The sequence below is a fragment of the Dioscorea cayenensis genome, chromosome 2 (genome assembly GCF_009730915.1).
Source record: "Dioscorea cayenensis subsp. rotundata cultivar TDr96_F1 chromosome 2, TDr96_F1_v2_PseudoChromosome.rev07_lg8_w22 25.fasta, whole genome shotgun sequence".
NCBI lineage: Eukaryota > Viridiplantae > Streptophyta > Magnoliopsida > Dioscoreales > Dioscoreaceae > Dioscorea > Dioscorea cayenensis.
Genome location: NC_052472.1, coordinates 17,180,732 through 17,201,016, shown reverse-complemented (window position 1 = coordinate 17,201,016; position 20,285 = coordinate 17,180,732). Strand labels below are relative to the sequence as shown.

Genomic DNA, 20,285 nt, shown 5'->3' with positions numbered 1-20,285 from the left:
GAATATACGTGTCATTTACAGACTTGCCAATTAATATCAGAGTTTTGATGTATCCACATTCCGAAGGAGTTGATACAACAGGAAATGGACAATTTAGATTAAAATATTGTTTTATCAACTTGAGAACAGGGATAGAGTTGTAATTTTAAAAAATTTCAATGTTTATTGGGTGATTATAAAAATAAGACTTCTTTATAGTCAGTTAATCTTTCCAAATCAAACTATACCTTTTGGTTTACATTTAAAAAAAAAAGAACCAAGATCAATAGATTTATTTTTTTTTTTAAAACAAATTTTTTTGGACAAATATATTAAAAAATAAGGCCATTAATATAGTGTTTTTATTTTTAATTTACTGTTTTAAAATCACCTTGATTTTTATGGTCAAGCATTAAAAAATTTATAACAAAGTACTACTAATGAGGGATTTTGAAAACTTGTTTCTCCTTAAAATATTAAAAAATCATGGGTGACAATTGACAGGAGATTTATACAGTTTTATAGTATCTATTAAAAAAATGTTTACAGTAATGTTAAAACACTTAAAGTTACAGTAATGTCAACAGTACCCCCTTGATAGAATTCGAACTTCAAAAAAAAAAATTATTTTGATTCGACCATCTCTTTATGAACTCACCTATTTTAATAATAAATCAATTATTTTCAAGTAATCACATAAGGTAACATCCAAAAATACTTTTAATTTATCTCTTTTAAAAAGTTCGTAAATAGTAACCGATCAAATAAATCTATGAAATTTCCAAATCAAATAATTAAGTAATTTAATTATTTTTATTTTTAATAATAATAATAATCCTCTTACTTTGGAGAAGAGACATGTCACTTAAATTCAATTTCTGGTGACTATGCTATCAATTTCAATAATGAAAATGAATTGCAGTTCTCCTTGTGTACACTTTTGAAGACTAGTGCTTGTCACCCTCCTAAAAAATAAATAAAAAAATTATGATATTAATAATTTTTTAAAAAAATTAACATGAAAACAATACAAATATGAATTCAAAGTAATAATTCTCACTATTTTTCATTTAGGAAAAAATCCTAATGCTATTTTAAAAAAAATTTGGATAAATCAACGACGACCTAATGTTATTTTCACATAAAATATTTTTAAAAAATTGTAGTTTTTCAATATATAAAAAAATAGTAACATCCTCAAGGAAGTGAAAAAAAAAACCAGATAAAAACTGCATTATTTACTTTCCTTGTAAATAATAAAAGAATGAGTAAAACACGACCAATACCTAAAACTGCTTTTTTAGAACTTTTGGTATTTTTATATTTTTTTAGAAATTTTTTTAAAAATTCTGTAGTTTTTAATAGTATAAATAAAGTAAAATTTTCGGCTCCATTTTTAGGGAATTTTTGAGATTTTTAATGGTTTTAAAAGAAATATTAAATATAAACATATAATTTAAAATATAAATAAAGTAGTTTAATCAACTTGTAATATAATACATAAAATGAGTAAATAACTAACTATAAATAAAACTATACATAACAGAAATTATATCTAAACACCAAACAAACAAAAAATTATATTCAATAGAAAATATAAAAAATTTAATTAAACAATAATATGTTTCATAATCTATTCTTCTTAAAAAAGCCCTAAATCCACAGATTCAATTTTTTTTCAATTTTTTTCTACTTTCACATAAACTTACTTTAAATTTTCATCTCCAAATATAAATAATATATATATATATATATATATATATTGAAAAATAAGAGAGATAAATGATGAGGAATTAGGCTTAAAACGAAAGGTAAACTCTGGGACACCGGGAATCGTATGGACAGCGTTGGATGTTGATCCAACAGAGCACAAAATCCAGCCGACCAGGGATGACCCAGGAAAGATGGCCTCTATGTGCATATAGCCTTGTACGAGTAAAAAAGGAAAATTATTTTTTGCTCCCTTGATCTTTAGTCAGATAACATGACCCGAGAAACAAAGGTCTCTAAGTCTCTTATCCACGCACCAATGGTCATAAACCCAAAAATAAAAAAATAACCCGAAAAGCAGTGAAACAGCAACCCTGAAGATTCACAAAACCCTAATCCTACAACAAAAACCCATAAAAAAATCGACGTTTCATGGAAAAACACAAACAAAATTAAACCCCTAAATTTTTCGATCTAGTTAAGAAAAATGCAACTTAATATCTTAAAAAAATCGAACAACACTTGAAGACCAAAAATCGACCCAGTAAAAATCAAAACCATGTAAGAAGACACTAGGGTCGAAATCGGAGAAAACCGAACCTCCCTTCAAAGTTTCTTCAAGCCTCTATCACGTCCCTCAGATCAATCATCATCCTCGCTCGCTCTACCCTCGACGGACAAATAGATCTAGGGTCGTGACACCTCTTCTCAACAGTCAACACCTTGTGTCACGTCCCCCACCCATCGGGCTCATGGATGATCGCCGTCAGATCCAATGGGACCGGCCCCACCGGGTGCAAGGCCTCGACTAAAAACCCTACGTAGTCAACCCCTAATAAGCTAAATACTGAATAGTAATATAAAAAGCACAAATAGGTATCGAAAACCGACATATATAAGCACGGGCTTTTAGCATTTTACATGTAATATAAATACTAATCCAACAACTGAAAATTACAACATAGTCTGAATACAAGTCTTACACTCTCAGTGTAATAACAAGACATCGATAACGCGTATAATACGACTCTCGACACCCCAGACTCCAAATCTCGATCTTCTCCCGCGAAAAGTATCACACAGAAGTGCATGAGCCACGAGGCCCCAAGAGGATCGCAGAAAAACAACAAGTATAGCAGATATTGCAGAATAATAGCTTCATGCTTTATACGTAATACGTAAAAATACGCAGAATCTGAATAATCCAAAAACACGAAAAACACGCAGAAATACATCTCCATGGCTAATAATGTAAATCAACAACACGAGATCGGATCTTCGACTATGAGTCTGACGAACGTAATGTAATATCAACACCGTAGTCGGATCTTCGACCGCAGATGCGGGTAGCACTACTACGTAAAAACACGTGCACATGGCTAGGACTTACTCCTCCTAACTGGGCGAGCCAGAAATGGAGATGTACTAAAAACCGCAGAAAATACGAAATACAGACAGAGGAATTACTGAATAAATAATGCAAATAAGAACATAAATAAATAAACATAAATACCACGCAAATAAATAAAATTATCGAACAATGCAATAATTAAATAATAATTATTGCCAGAAATACGGAATACTCAGTGCGAGAGCCTACCTGGCTCCGAGCTACAGAGTTGGGTTCACCAAGTCCTGCGAGCTAAGACTCGCTACAATAATCTAACCCAACAAAATAAACTACACTCAGGAATAATTCTCGGGCTGGGCCTAACTTAATATTGCCCAAGCTTTACATAATAGGAATTAAACAACAAACTTCTAAACACCAAGGGATAAATAATAACCATATTTCAAGCCATGATCAGAACAACCATGAGTATAAAAGTATTCACATATGAAAATAACAATAATATGAATGATTAAAGACAATACCATGCTTATATAACAAAATGTTAATAAATAACAATTAACTTATAACATGGTTGCACACTCACACTTTCAAGTTTATTAACATGAAAACGTATCTCTAAAATAATTTAGAGTATGAATGTTAGTTTACAGGTCCAAGTTTACATGATGCATATAAAAATATCATAACTAAACTAAAGAAATTCTTTGGTTTCATATAAATTAATAGCAAGAAAAATATACAGATAATGCATTCTAAAGAAATTCATTATCCACTAAACCAAACATGCTTACACAGTTGTATGTATAAACTAAGTCCAGATGTCATGCTGATATAAAAATAATAACATGATAAAGCAATTAAAGTGTAGAAAATTTTAGAAAATCAGATCTTAAAATTATTAAGCTCTTAGCACACTTCTAAAATCTCATGCTTACAGGCTTTAGAACACAAATATAGGCTAACTAAAAGGTTATATGCTCAAACTTACAAAAACAAGAAAGATAAATAGAATCATAACATAACAAGGTTGCAGGTTCACATCAAGCTCAATGTCACAGCATACACACATAGAGCTAATAACTTAAATTACAAAGGCATGCTACACATAATAACCCATGATGATAAAACACATTCCATCACAAGAAGGACAACTCAGACAAATTCTCAGACTCAACATTTTCAAAGAATTAAACAAAGCTTTCACAACACAAGGATCAAGCTCAAAAATGGAAGAGTAAATAAGAACTAAGGTTGCAAGGCTTAGGCATGAATCCAGGATTTCTATAGGAGCAAGGCCTATTAAACAAACAACCACAAGGATTACCTACCTTTAATCTCTCCGAGGATCCGCCGGTGAAGAGAATCTCCCTCCAACTCCAAGCTTTAAGAGAAGAAAAAGCTGGAATTTCGGCCTCCTGAAGATGCCAATCAGCAAGCAAGCAAGCTGCTCCCCTTAAAACTAAACAAAACACCACAAGCCAATAATTCACTCATCAAGATCCGGTTTTTAAGGGCAAAGAGACAAACAATGGGGGCCCGCTCACCAACAGCTCAGTCAACCAGTCAAAGATGAAGAAAAAGAAATTTTACAAACCTTACACCTTGTAAGAAGAAAACCTCACCACCTCTCCCTCCTCAACACCACCTTGTGAGAATTAAACCTCACCACCTCTCCGTCCTCAACACCTTGTGAGAAAAGAACCTCACCACCTCTCCCTCCTCAACACCTTGTGAGAATTAAACCTCACCACCTCTCCCTCCTCAACACCTTGTGAGAAAAAAACCTCACCACCTCTCCCTCTTCAACACCTTGTGAGAAAAAATCCTCACCACCTCTCCTCAACGGTCAACACCTTGTAAGACGAAAACCTCACCACATCTTCTCAACAGTCAACACTCAACACCATGTAAGAAGAAAACCTCAGCACACCTTAGTTTTCGACTTTTCGGGAATATATTGGCTGAACCCCCTAATTGTTTCTGCGAGACCAACATATTTCACTGGAGAACCCGTAAATACTTCTGCTACGAAGAAGGGTTGTGATAAGAAACGCTCAATTTTTCGTGCTCTTGTGCTACAGTTAAACGATCTTCTTCGGATAATTCGTCCAACCCAAGGATAGCTATGATGCCGTTGAAGGAGGAGAGAATGCCGTTGTTTTATAGACGGATGGGGAAAATTATGACCGTTCAATTGAAGATTACATTGATCGGAAGGAACGGTTCAGATTGATTTTGCCACGGTCATGGTTGTTGGCCGTGGCGTAAGAAGAACGCAGGGCACACGTGGACCAATTACAAGAGTTTTTCTTCATCATTTTAAAAACCTCTAATTAATAGTGTTTAGATATGGTAACATATATTTATAGCCAATGTATTGTGACAGAGGATTAATTGAAAAACCCATAATTGAATTTTTGTGTCATTATCATTATAATATCATGTAAAATACTTTAGGACATTATAACTCATTCGTTGTTTATTGGCTTTTTTATGGGAAGATATCACTCTCTTTCATAATCAGAAGTGAAAAGATTTATTAGCTCAAATTTGCTTTTGAAAAATCGTCGGATGTGAAAATCGTAAAACTCTAATTGTCTCATATGTGACACGTGATAGTGATTAATAAACGTTTAAACGATCGATAAAGTTGTCGTGAATCGACGACTTTATTATATTTGTTACTCCTTTTACAAAAAATAAATAGTGTTCAGATATTAATTAAAAATAATATCGCTAAAATGTGAGAACAACGAACTCAATAAAACTGTAGATAATAATGCAATTTATATATATATATATATATGTGTGTGTGTGTGTGTGAAAAAATTTAAATTAGATAAAAACCATAGCTAAAAAAGAATGAGATTTCACTTACCTTTAAGAAAGATTCCAACACTCTTGCTATACTTGCTCTCAATTCATGACGAAAGATTCCAGCACTCTTGCTAAACTTGCTGTCAATTCATGACGCTTTACTCAACCTTTGCATCTATATTTATAGATATAAGCAAATTCACGTACTCCCTTCGTATCTCTTCATCTCCCTCGTTTTTCGATCTCTCATTTATACGCTTTGAAGATGAAACAATATATGTGGAAGGAACTTGCGGGACATACATTATCATGGATACAAGACGGTATGCATGAATAATTTTCTTTGGTTAGATTTTAGGCACGGAATTTGGTTGAGAGCATACTAATTGAGAGATTCAAAACAGTGTATTTATTTCTCTTGTTGCAAGACATAACAAAGGCAATCCAAAATTAATCTCACATCAACTGAGGGAAGAGTTATCATGTACATATAAGAGTTGGGCTGACTTCTTCATTAGAGCGGTTTTTTTTTTTAATGTAAATCTGACCGTTATGCTCAATATTGGTGCTTTTATTGAAATTTGCTCCTATATGGATTAGGATGTAGGCCCTCCACCGGGAATGCCTTTGTGAGCCGGGGCAGTCTAAAATTAGTCTCACAATAACTATAGAAAATTATCATGTGCATATATAAGAGCTGAGCAAACTTTTACCATCAGACTGATTTTTTTAAGATGCAGATCTCACTCTTGTGTACAATATCTTTTTTGTCTTATCTCACTCATCAACAATGTGTTTTGTTTTTTTAAAGTGATTTTTTAAGTTATTATAATGATCTTATTGGTTGTTTATTTTTTATATTTACTTTAACAATGAATTAGTTATTTCCATAAAAAAAAAATATTTTTCACAATGATAACACATTTTTTTCTCTCATTAATTTTAGTAAAATATTTTTACTAATATAAATATATATTATTTTGAATTTAAACCTTTATTTTTTAAAAGATAGAATTATTATGAATTTGGTCCCTGGCCAATATATCAACTCCAGGATCTTAATTATTTTATATTTGATTTTTTGAACTATTAATTTTATTATATATATATATATATATATTTATTTTTTGCAAGATGCTTTTTTTCATCATCTAAACCCATAATTTTAGACAATTAGACCATGTTATGATCAATTTGTCACCTCTTTGTCTATATATATATATCTATATATATAAAATCCATATTTATACTAAGGGTGTGTTTGGATGGAGGTAATAAACACTATTAGAATGGTAATCATTATCAATAGTAATTTATACCCATGTTTGGATGGATAACTATTAGAATGGGAATGAAATATGTAGGTAATGAATAGTGATACTGTAGAGGCATATGTATTCCCCCAAAATTGGGGGGAATGACACTATTTATGGAGGAATGAATAGTATTAACTTTTAAAATGACACTTTTGCCCTCTGAATATTTAATTAAATAAAATTATAAAATTAAATAATTAAATATAACAATTAAAATAAAAATATTTTATAGTTATATATAATTATAATAATAAAAGTAAAATGACACTTTTCCCCTCTGATTATTTAATTAAATAAAATTATAAAATTAAATAATTAAATATAATAATTAAAATAAAAAATATTTTTTATTTATATATAATTATAATAATAAAAGTAAAATGACATTTTTGCCGATAAAAGATATTTAATTAAATTAAAATTATACTTTTGCATCCATGTATTTTAGTTAAATAAAAGTTATTGACTAAAATTCTTAATTATAATAATTAGAGTGTAGTAACACTTTCTCTTATTGAGATCTAATTATATAAAAATTAATTATTTAAATATTAAATTAAAATAATTATAACTAATAATAATTAAAATGAGATATTTAATTTAAATATTTAATTATAATAATTATTATTTTTAATAATAACATTCAAAATCTTTTTTTTTTTAAATTATTATGTAATTGGATTTATGCATATTAGGGGTAAAAAAATAATTTTGTCATACTCTCCTCATACTATGCACTAGTCCATTCGACTTCAGAAACTGAAACGTCGCACTTATTTCACCCTCGCGCACACCTCTCTCTCTCTCTCTCTCACACACACACACACCTACCCACGCGCACCCGATGACCCGACCCTACATATCAGCTTCTTTTCAACGCACCCCCTAGCCCTATCAGCTTCTTTTCAGCTTATTTTTTTCCTTGATTTTTCTTTTCATTTTTTAAAAAACCTAACAGAAACAGAGAGCAAAGAAAGGAACGGAAGTATAGCCCATGAGTACATGTCTTGTATTAGATTTGAGGGGTTTTGAGTTTGAAGCTCTCCTCTATGGGAGATCTATGTGAGGAGCATTTTTTCTTCCCTCCAAAATTACATGGTAGAAGGATTTATATTTAGAAGATCTTTTAGTGCATTTTCATATTTGTTTATCCAATAACTAACAACATTTATTATTTTCTTTAAAAAAATCTACAATAATGTAGTTGTCACATTATCAACCCTTGTTGTTCTTAAATGATTGTTCATAGCCACAACCTAAACATCCACATTCTAAGACCGGATCATAAACTATTAATTTTCCTCTAAGTGTTTTATTTTGTCTTTAACCTCACCATAAACTTTTATTTTATTTTATTTTAAGAAAGTGACTAGCACTATTTACATGAGGGGTGTACGTGCGGATTAAAAAATAATTGTTGAAGCGGAGTTTGCTGTTCATGAACATGTTTTAGAGAAAATGAATCACTAAGGATATTATCTTTGGGGGGCGATGCTGAGGAAGGAGAAGCGGAGTTTGCTGGGGAATCTCTGGGGCGAATATGATGATAATCGGCCGGCCAGTAAGAAAGACCACGAGCTAGCGGAGATGCTGAGGAAGGAGAAAGGTACAGGTGGAGAAGTTGTTCATTAGAAAGGACGGACATACGCCCAGGTTGCTAGCTCGCCTTCGTCGGAAGAGCGGTCTTCGAACTTGATGCGGGGAATCAGCCATAGTAAGGACCAGACTGTAAAGGTAGGGGCAAAGCGACCTCGGTCCCCTCGTGAAGGAGCGTCAGGGTAGGTTCTTTTCGAACTTCCCACTCAACTCGCAGAGCCGACACCAAGTTGTTTGCCTTTGTTGCTCGGGGGTTGGTCACGTAGTCGCTAGGGTGTCCCGGTGGAAGATAGGAGAAGCCCAAGATGAAGGAGAATTCATGTGAGGTCTAAGCTGGTGGGAAGTAAGAAGGCTGCTACTTATCTGGAGAGGGACGAGATGAGGCCCACTGAGGCTGGGTCGAACCCCCAGACATTGTAGGGAGATGATTTGAATGTGGTGGTGCCACAGTTGGCGGTGAACAAAGCATCTCTTTCACTGTCCCTATCATCGGAAAGTTATGAACTGAGAGAAGAGCTGGCCAAGGTTGTTGTCCTATCTCTGGTTGGAGGTTATGTCAATGAGGAGAGAGCGTGGTAGATGTTTTTCCCTTCGTTCTTACTACCAAGCTGGCGGGACCTGTTATGCCGCTGACTGAGGCTTTCTTCATCTTACCTTTCGAGAGCAGAGAAGCTGTGAGGGAGGTGGTGAAGTTTTGAACGTTTGAGGCATTGACGAAGGATGGGAAGTGCACCTTGAACCTAATACACTAGATAGCGGAACTCGGGGATTTGGGTCGGGCGGATAGAGAGGGTCAGTGGGTGAGTATCTGGAATCTTCCTCTCCATGGGTGGTGTTGGGAGGTTATCGAAGGTGTGCTGAGATATGTGGGGAAGCTTATTACCCTCTCGAAGATATCTGAGCCTCATAAGAGGTTCCTGACGGTCCTGATTCGACGGAGACGTAGGGTAGCTTTATCGCTTGAGCTGGACTTCTCTTTTGGTATGAGAAGATATCAGGTCTTGATTGTTGAGGAGCGAGGGGTTCTTCCATGGTTCAACCTTGAAGCTAGGAGGTATGTCTTGTAGGAAGGTGCTGAAGCTGTTGGTGGGATATCGGTGGTTTCCCGGTTTACACATTCGGTGTCGAAGGCTGATAAAGGTAAGAAACCTATGGGTATCACGGCATCGGATGCATGGGTGGGGGAAGAGAAGAGGTTTGGCTCTGGTGTTGATGGGTCGGAGGTGTTGCGGGAAGGTGGTGGGGCTCTGCCGGTGAGAGGTGGCGGGGTTACCATCCTGTAGAGACGCCCAGTGGACATCAGAGGGGCAGGGAGTGAGCTTCAATCATAATCATCGTTGGTGGAGCATTGCTCCCAAGGTGAGAACCAGGAAGATCTTCAGAAGATGTGTCCGCCGGTTGAGCTAAGCTCCCACGGTGGACAGTCGCAAGGAGGACCCTGGCATGTGGCAGTTCAGGATCGGACCGATGGTCCATGTTGGCCAGATGGGATGGCGCGAACTTTCGAGCAAGACAAAAGGAGTGAAGGTAACAGGATGAAGATGATTGGCTTGATGGAACGACGTGTCGAATGCTAGAGGGTTCGAACGTCGTCGTCGCATGGTGCTGATGTAAGTAAGACACGTGCCACGCCCAAGGTGGAAAAGAGCGCTGCGAAGGCTGTCGAGTTCGAGGAGGCTGGGTCTGGGGCTATTGGGTCCTAGGTTGTCGGGGCTAGTGCAGTCGGGTTCAAGGATGTCGGGTCTGTGGTTGCTTCTCACCCAGTGATGGTGGACCAGGATAACTTGAAGGCGGCTCGTGTCAATCTGGAGACAAGATTGAGCCAAAGTGGTTCGTTGAAGGTGGTTGGTGCCACTATTGGGCCTGATGGGCTTGTGTAGGATCCGGTTGCAGAAGTGTTGGGCCATCAGATGGGCCTGGGCCAAGGTGATTTTCATTCTGAGGATCCAATCTTGCTTTGTGAGGTTGTTGGATCAATTCATTCTGGAATTAGGCCGTCTTTGGGCCGAGATTTGGGCTTGCATCGGGTGGGGGATCATCTAAATCCGGGTTTGGACCAAAATTTGGTGGTTGGGCTAGCGGATTTTGCTTCTTCTTCCTCAAGGAGTATAAATTTTGGTGATGTTTCTGTGCAACCAGTTTTGACTCCGCAAGTAGGTTTGACTTGGCAATTTTTAGCTGGGGTGTGGGCTCTCTTCCCTGTTATAGTAAGCCCAAAAGTTGTATCAGATGGTGTGCCTAGCGAAACAGAGCTGTTCGATTCGCAATCAGCTGATAAATTATCTTCAAATTTGGAGGGGACTCGAATGACTCGTGATCGAATTTGAAAGAAATCATGGGCACCGATGCCTGGGGCCTCATGGGGAATAGCTCGACGGGGGATTCTGATTAACCTAAGGGCCCCAGGAGAAGTTAAAGACAGAAGAATCCATTGTCAAGAATTATTGTAGAGGCAGGCTTTCTTCGAGAGTCGCCTAGATCAGCAAAGAAGAAACAACATCAAGTAGGGACCTCGGAAGGCACAAACTCCAAACCTCTTTTTTTTCCGATTAGTCTAATGCACAACTTGCTAACTACTGTAATGCATGTGGCATTGTGTTCTCTGAGTCTACTAATGATTGTTTAAATAGTATTCGTTCGCTAGAAGTAGCACGATTAACCCCTGTGTCGGGGGATGCAGAGACTTGTTTTGAGGTCCGCATTTTGGAAGTGTGTTTATGAATATTATCTCTTGGAATGTTAAGGGGCTGGGTAGACCGGAGAAAAGATTTCTTCTTAAAGATTTCTTAGCTCTCCATCATGCTGAGGTGTGTTGTTTACAAGAATCCAAACTAGAAGCAATTTCGCCAATTGTTTGGAGGGAGATCGGTGGTTTTAAGCTAGACCAATTTGTCTTAGCTCTCCATCATGCTGATTGTTGGGTGGAATGGTGCCATTCTCATGGGAAAGTTAGAAAAGGTGGGGGCTTTTAGTCTTAATGTGGATTCTTCGATAAGCGGGACAATTTCCACTGGAGGTGCAGTATGCTGTATGGGCCTAATGCGAGGGCCCTTAAACTTAGTTTTTGGGAGGAGCAACGAAGTTCCCGCGGGGGGCGGGGGCACCGGGGGGGTTGATCCCTTGGATTATTTGTGGGGATTTCAACGCCACCTTTTCTATTGAGGATAAATCCTCAAGAGCACTTAATCTTCAGGAGATTCGCGTAGCTGACCAGTTCTTATTGAATCTTTGTCTGTGTGAACCATTGACGATGGGTAGAAGGTTCTCTTAGACAAGTGGACAGGTGCCGCCCATCTCGGTGAAACTTGATAGATTTTTTGTTAATTGCCCTTGGATGGATAAGTATCCTCGATTGTTGCAGAATACCCTTCCGAGGTTGGGATCTAATCATGTTCCTATTCGGCTTGAAGTTGGGAGGCATTACTCAAGGCCGAGGTTATTCAGGTTTGAGTTAATGTGGTTCACGGCGAAGGGGTTTAAGGAACTGGTTCAACAATGGTGAGAGGAGACGACTCTTATTGATTGTGGCGAGTTTGTGGTTTCTAAAAAGCTATCATGGCTTAGAGAACGTCTAAGGAAACGGGCAAAGCTTAGCTTTGGATCTGTCAAACTCAAAAAATTGAATTTGTTACAAGAAGTGGAGAGTCTGGACATTATTAAGGAGTCTAGGAGTCTTGCACCTTCCGAAGTTGCTCTTGAAAACCATCTTTTGCAATCGTTGGAGTCTATTCATAAATAAGAGGAAATCTATTGGAGGCAAATATCTAGGCTGCAGTGGTTGAAGGAAGGTGATGGTAACACGAAATATTTCCACACGGTGGCGAATGGAAGAAAATGTCTGAATCGATTCCCGAATTAGACAAGGTGGGACTTTACTTGTCGACCCTAAAAATATTGGTAGGATTTTTGTTTCTCGTTTCTGACAGCAATTCGGCAGTAAACGATCTTCGAGATTCAAAGTGGATCTTTCCATTCTCTTGGCACGCAAACAACCGATGGAACTAAATAATCTAGAGCGACCTTTTACAATGGCTGAGATTAAAGACGTTGTTTTTAGATTAGGTGGGGACAAAGCTCCAGGCCTGAATGGGTTTCCAATGCACTTTTTTAAACAATTTTGGGAGAAGGTCAAGGAGGACATCTTTAAGCTTTGTGAGGACTTTTATTTTGGCAGGGCTAATCTGGAACGGATTAACTGGGCAAATATTATGCTAATTCCTAAGGTTGAGTCACTTGAAAACCCGGGGGATTACAGACCTATCAGCCTTATCAACTCTTCGCTTAAAATAATTTCCAAGTTGATGGATGATTTGGTGGATAGTTCTCAATCTGCCTTCTTGAAGGGTCATTGCATCCTGGATAATGTGGCAATCGTGGAGAAGCTTATTTTTAGCATGAAAAAAAAAAGAAGGATCCCTGGGTACATTTTGAAGGTAGATTTTGCGAAGCCTTTTGATTTGGTGGATTGGGAATTCTTATTGGAACTCCTTGCTGCTAGGGAGTTTGGGTCTAGGTGGCTGGGTTGGATGGATAATATTCTCTCCTCCACTAAGGCTAATGTGCTAGTTAACGGAGCGCCAAACGGCTATATTCGTTATCGCGGAGGGTTGAGACAGGGAGACCCTCTTTCTCCTTTGTTATTTTTTTTTGGTAATGGATGTGCTTAGTACAATGTTTAACCATGTGTTGGATTCAAAGATTTTGGTTGGGGTGCTGCTCGGCCCTTATCGGAGTAGATGCAATCTTCACTGTGCGGATGATCTTCTGGTTATGACTTCGGGTGGCTTAGAGGATCTCAGAATTGTGAAACTTATATTATACCTTTTAGAAGGAATGTTTGGTCTTCATGCAAACTTTTCCAAGACTTGTTTGTACTCGGTCAGTCAGAGGGTTTGGCCGGATGTGGCGACGGCATCAATATTTTATTGCGCGACAGGGATGCTCCCTGTAATGTACTTGGGCCTCCCAATTTCTGCCTGAAGGCCACACAAACAAGATTGGGAGGGGATTATCGCTAAAGTGAGACGGCGTCTGTCTGCGTGGAAGAGTAGGCATCTCTCGATTGGGGGTCGATTGACATTAGTGAACTCTGTGCTTTATATAATTCCCACATATTGGATGTCGATTTTCAAATTACCTACTTGGGTCATTAAAGCTATTGATCGTGTCAAAAGGGATTTTTTGTAGTCGGGGCTTGACATTGAAAATACGGGTTGTAGACTTGTGCGTTGGAAAACTTTGTGCCGCCCTAGGGATCAAGGTGGTTGGGGGATCCTTGACTTACATAATTTTAATCATGCACCTTTGGGGAAGTGGTGGTGGAAGTTCTCAAACGACCCAAAATGGGGAGGGGCTGAGGTTATTCAATTTAACTATGGCAATGTGAATTGGAATTTGTTCCCCATTGTTCGCGGGCGGATGCCATTCTTCTGGAAAGGAGTTTTGGGCGTTCTCCCTACTTTAAGATGTTGCATTATGAGTGAAATCTACTCGAGAGAGGAAACCCTTTTCTAGAAAGATCGTTGGCTCAATGGTAGGGCGCCGATGAGCGTCGCCGGAGCTTTTTTTAGGGGATCGCGGTCATCATGGCGCAACTTTTTAATATGATGGGTCACATACTAGAAAAGCATCCCTTCTGTAAGGATGCGGATGTCGCTCTTAGCCGGGACTGACTGAGGACTTGTCGACGTGAGGAGAAGGACAAAAAAAGATGGGCACTTAACGGTAACGGTGTTTTCTCGGTGAAATCTTTTTACAACTTCTCAAACGATGGTGGTTTGAGGTGCGATATAGCTAAATTCTTTTGGAAAAGCAATTGTCCTAAAAAGATCAACATTTTTAACTGGCTGGTCCGGAAGAATAAGATTCTATCGTTAAAAAATTTGGAGCTTAGGCGTTGCAACAAGCTACTGACGGCCACATGTGTGTTTTGTCATGCTGGGGTTGAGTAGGTTGATCCTCTGTTCCATCATTGCTCGTTTGCTCGGGAGGTGTGGGACAACTTCTGTAGGATGCTGTCTTTACCTGAGCCTCTAAGATCTATGAGAAGTATTTGGGTCTAATGGAGGAGCTCCGTGAGGCCGGCTTCTAGGATCTTGGTGGATTTAGTAATCAAGGCGTTAGTGTGGAATATTTAGCTTGCTCGGAATGATAGAATTTTTAATGCTAAAACACTTCCTGCTCAATGTGTTGTTCAGAGTATTAATCGTATGCTGCTCTCGTGGTTCGATGCTCTTGCCAATAGCGCCAAGGTTAAACTTGAAGATTCCATGGCTACTGTTAGGCGCAACCTTGAGTTTCTTGGTTCGAGGGGCACGCGACTGCCAAGGAGGATGTTGCTACTAAGGAGACACCTGATCTGGCTACGGGATAGTCTTTGTTTTATGTATGGTCTGGAGAATGGCCTTGTGTCCTCAGGGGGTCAGTTTTTGGTAGCCCTTGTATCATTTCTTGTGGTGTGAGCAGTTTTGTCGCCTTGGTTGTGGTTGTTTTGTACTGTGTTTGCTCTTTTCAGTTTATTTGAAGTGGTTTATCGACCTTTTTAAAAAAAAATAAAAAATAAAATTAATTGTTAATTTGCACATTTTGAATTAGGGATGAAGAGTTTGGATTGCCAGCCTACACCCACAACATTTAACCAATTATCATTATTTTTTTAAAAAGAGTCTTGAACTCGAGACCTATTGATTGTCTCATCTTCATTTTTCACAATAAAATCAAGTACTATTGCATAATAAATATCATTTGTTTGCGTTTAACCTACTTGATCATAAATTGTTAGTTTCCTCAAAGAGTTTTATATTTGCTTTTAAAATGTGAGGAGGTGTTGAGACCTCCTCACATCATTTGCTAAAAGTGCCAGTTTACCTCTTGGTTATTTTTTTTAACCATTTCCATCCCTCCTCATTCTTTCATCAATTTTTTCTTCTAAGAAAAAAATTTCACTCCATTTTTTTTAATATTTAAATATATTTTTATTTTAATAATAAATAATTTTTACTTACTCTTCTCCTTTCCAAGATAATTAGACATTGTATAATATATTATTTATAAATTTTTTTAACAAACGATGATAAGCCAAATGTCAAGGGTGTCGTGGGCTTTTTAATTATAACACATGTCTTTATCTAATACCTGAATTGGTCCATCTATTTTTCTCTTGGTTCTTTATTGGTCCCTCTACTCAGAAATACTCCCAACTAGTATCTCTATTTTCAAAAATGGACCCACTTAGGTCATTTTCAAGCACAAAGGGACTAAATGAGCTCATTTCAAAAATAAAGAGATTATTTGTGAGCATTTTTAAGTAAAAGGACAAAAAAAAAAATAAGGGGAGAAAAGTAGAGGAACCAATTTAGATATTATACCAAGATGTCATTTATTTATGCAGTAGACCCAAATACTAATACAGCCAAGATATCATTTGCTTGTTTATAAGCTATGTAACATAAATTACTATAGCTTATGTTAACTCCCTCAGAATATATATGTAAATATATGATGTGTAGAACAAATTGAACAAGTTCCAATCTATTTCTTTAGTTCCATAGCATTTTGTGCTCGCCCTCAAACCATTTATTATCTTCAAGTTTTATTATTGATTAAATTTAAATAATAATAATAATAATAATAATATATTGGTAATTCATGAAACATATGATGGTCTCATTTTTTGACGCATGGGAGCATGTAAATGCATCTATTCAAACTCCGTTAGAGGTCTATGAGCACATTAACTTGTTGTATTTTAATTGTAAAATAATAAAATAAATAAATAAATAGATATATTGTGTTTGTATTTTAATTTTTTTTTATTGTTTTTATATATTTATATATGTTTTTTTTTGTTTTTATTATTTGTATATAATATTATTTGTTATTATTTAATTAAATTTATCTGATAATATTAGTGTTTGGTTAGTTTTTCTTTTTTTTAAGTAATTTTATTTTTTAAAAATTTATTTTTTATAATTCGCATAATATTAATTTTAATAATTTATTTTTTAATTGTTTTCTATTACTTTTCATATATATATATATATATATAGATAAAGACATTATTTCTTGATTTTTAATTTTGAAACAATAAAATAAATAAATCGATAGTGTTTTTACTTAATTTTTAATTTTTTTATATATATTTGAATTTTTGTTATTGTTTATATATTATATTATTTCTTATTATTTTAATAAATTTAATTAATAATATTAGTGTTGGTTAGTTCTTCCTTTTTCTTAAGTGATTTTAGTTTTTTAAATTTATTTTTAATAATTCACATCATTAGATGAAACTAGTAGTATAAGCACAAGTGTTTATGCTAGTAATAATAATTTTTAAAAATAAGATAAACAGTGATAATGGAAATAGTCTCTTGAAGGCTTGAAGCTAAAGTTTCTTCATAAGTCTTAGGAGTTGGATCCTCTTCCATATTTAATTGAATAAAAATATTATTTAACATTAAATAACTAATAAAACTAAATAACTAAGAAAATTATTTAGGTTTATTTAGATAATTAAACAAAACTAAATAGCTAATAAAGGTAAGATAATTACAAAATCCTAAGATAATTTAAAATCCTAAAATTATTAGACACTACGCTGCGTCATTCACCTACACTCGCGAGAAACTCGACCTCGAGTTTTAAACTTGGCAATTAAGCTTGTGATTGGAAACCATCACCATTCCAAAATTTTAATTTCTTGATTTTGAAAATTTTCCATTTAGTAGCATTCTTTTTCTCCCTCTTCGAAAATAACCACATCTTTAGCTTGGATTCTTTGAGATGCTCCGAGAAATCCTTCTTTGGTCTTCTTTTTTTCATCAACACTTTTTCAATCAACTTTTTCATTTTTTTCCTCAGTTTTAAAAAGCTTCCTTAATTATCTTTTCACAATTTCCATCATCAATAATAGTATTAAATACCTTATTTTTAATCAACTGATGACTTTTGGGAGTTGGCATTATCTACCTTAAAAAGATAAACTTGCCTACCTTCATAATGCGTCTTTTTCATCACCATCGGCTCTAAATAATCTCTTAGATCTTCTCTACATTGTTCACAGTCTTCCTCAAGGAACATTCCAGACTTGACTTGTGTCGATTGATTATTTGAAACACTGTGATGGACGGCATATGGATTTTCTATTCTTCGCTACTTTGGCACATCCTTCCCTTTTTTTTATCACCACGTCTCTCGCCTTGTTTCATCTATATTGGTTTTAGTTCTTATCGCTCACGATCTTCCCAAACTCTTCTTTGGACTCTGGCTTTATAATCTTCCGCAGTTCTTCAATCTTGTTCTTGTTGCATTAACTTTGCCTTTGGGGCCGTATTCTTTACCTCAAATAAAGGTTAGGATAACATGTCGCGTTACATCTCTAAGTCTTGGCCTCGACCCTTTAAATACTGCTTACCAACTTTCTTTGCCCTTCGGCTCAAGGGAGGTTTGTTTATCTCGACTAGTCTCATTTTGTGCTGCGTTGTATTCATGAATAGGCCGTACATACATTGTGATGTTAGAGCAGGGATATGCTCAAAATATGGAGGTAGAAACTCCCTCTTTAATAAATATTTCATCTTGTACTAAGTTACGTGACAAGGGACCTGTACCTTCGTGGGTCTTTAGGGTATGAATCCGTTTCCTACCATCACGAGATGCTCACCTTTCAAGCGGCATGCTGCAATCGACATTTCTGCGAAGGGAGGTCTCCATGTGGTCGAAGATATCATCAATTTTCTAATCCAATAAAAATTCTTTTATATATGACCAGCTTCTATTGAAGGCAAGGATACCCACCTTTAGCAAAAATCTCCAACATCCTTTCCAATGAGCCCGTAATTATTTCTCACCCTTTGGCTTTTATATATATGGTTAATGACGTCGGAACCAATTTTGGTTCAAATCATCATGCTTCCTCTGAATCTTCATCATAGACATATGTGTCTATGAATAGGGGCATGACTGATGTCACGTCGATCAGAACACCACTAATGCCAAACTCCACTTTTCTGGCCTTCTGTTGTCGTCGTCTCATGTGATCCAATGCATGTGAGCATCCAGATGATTGTGCAATTTCTTCAAAGTGCTCATCAAAATGCGAAATCGAGATTCAGTCCAGATTTGCTCCAAACTCGATGGAATACTGAGCTCTTTACATCCCACTAGAGGGGCTCTAGCCTTGATCACCATCCACGAGACCATCATAGCGCCACCACCGGTTTGACATTCTCTCTCTAGTACGCACGCGGCGAGATAACCCGAGTTCTAATCCGAGAATTCGCACTCAAAATAGAATGAGATACTGAGAAAATTAATTTCAATTCATTGATCCCTTTCCTGAAACCCTAAAACAAGAAGTTATTATAGAGGTCTAGATTAAGGACAAAAGGTAATCGTAAATTAAACTAAAATAATTAAAAATACTGAGATAATTAAATAAAACTAAATAACTAATAAAGCTAGATAATTACAAAATATTTAAGATAATTTTAAAATCCTAAAATCATTGGACACCATCTTTGCGTCACTTGAAGGCTTCAAAGCTAAAGCTTCTTCATAAGTCTTAGGGAGTTGGATCGTACTTCCGCCATACCAGTTGCTTGGATCGACTGAAAGCTAAAAGCTCCATTCGTCCTGGCGCTTTATCCCCTAGAGGGGCTCTGTATCAGTCACCATCCACGAAGACCATCATATTCGCTCGCCACCGGTTGACATCCTCTCTCTATTACCACGGCGGCGGATGGATACCCGAGTTCTAATCGGAAAATTCAAAACTCAAAATAAAATAAACAAGAAAATTAATTTCAATTGATCTGATCCTACAAACCCTAAAAGCAAGTTATTATAGAGGTCTAGATTAAGGGACAAAATAGTAAATTAAAGCTAAAATAATTATGCTAGATAATTATACTTGAAAACTAAATAACCTAATAAAGATAAGATAATTACAAAATATTAAGATAGTTTTGAAATCACTGAAATGTGGGCGCGTCTTTGCTGCGTCACTTGAGGGCTTCGAAACTAAAGCTTCTTCATGGGAGAAGTCTTAGGAGTTGGATGAAGTCTTTCCATATTTACAGCAAAATAAGAATATTATTTGTTATTTCATTTCCTTATTCATTTCAGCCAAAAGAGACTGTGAGCGAATCGGAATGGACTGTGGGCGGGTTCAAAAGCTTGATAGCGGGCTTATAATCGATTAGATTAACACTTAGAAACCGCAGTTTTGAAAAAGTAAAGGTTTGAGATGGGTTCAGTTACGTAGCTCGTCTGAGACGGTGAACCTGCATAGTACATCAACTTGGGTTTGCATAAATTTAACTTTATAATAATAGATTAATATTAACAATAATATATATATGGAGGGGCTAAAGTGTAAAAGTCAAAATTATAAACTTTAAAAATCATGTTTTTATTTTATTTATGATTCAATATTTGAATTTTTTTTAATCGTCTATAATTAAACTATAATTTATTTTTTAATAAAATTATTGATAGCAATACGTAACTTC

The 20,285-nt window shown here is 36.0% G+C and overlaps 1 long non-coding RNA gene across 1 annotated transcript; it reads right to left on the bottom strand.

Moving 5' to 3' along the window:
- Positions 1-3,253: 3,253 nt before the first annotated feature.
- On the bottom strand, positions 3,254-5,230 carry LOC120271617. The gene is made up of 3 exons (XR_005540051.1): positions 4,638-5,230; positions 4,372-4,502; positions 3,254-3,351 (listed from the first exon to the last, which is right to left on the bottom strand). It is a non-coding gene; the product is annotated as an uncharacterized LOC120271617 (long non-coding RNA).
- Between the last annotated feature and the right edge of the window lie 15,055 nt (positions 5,231-20,285).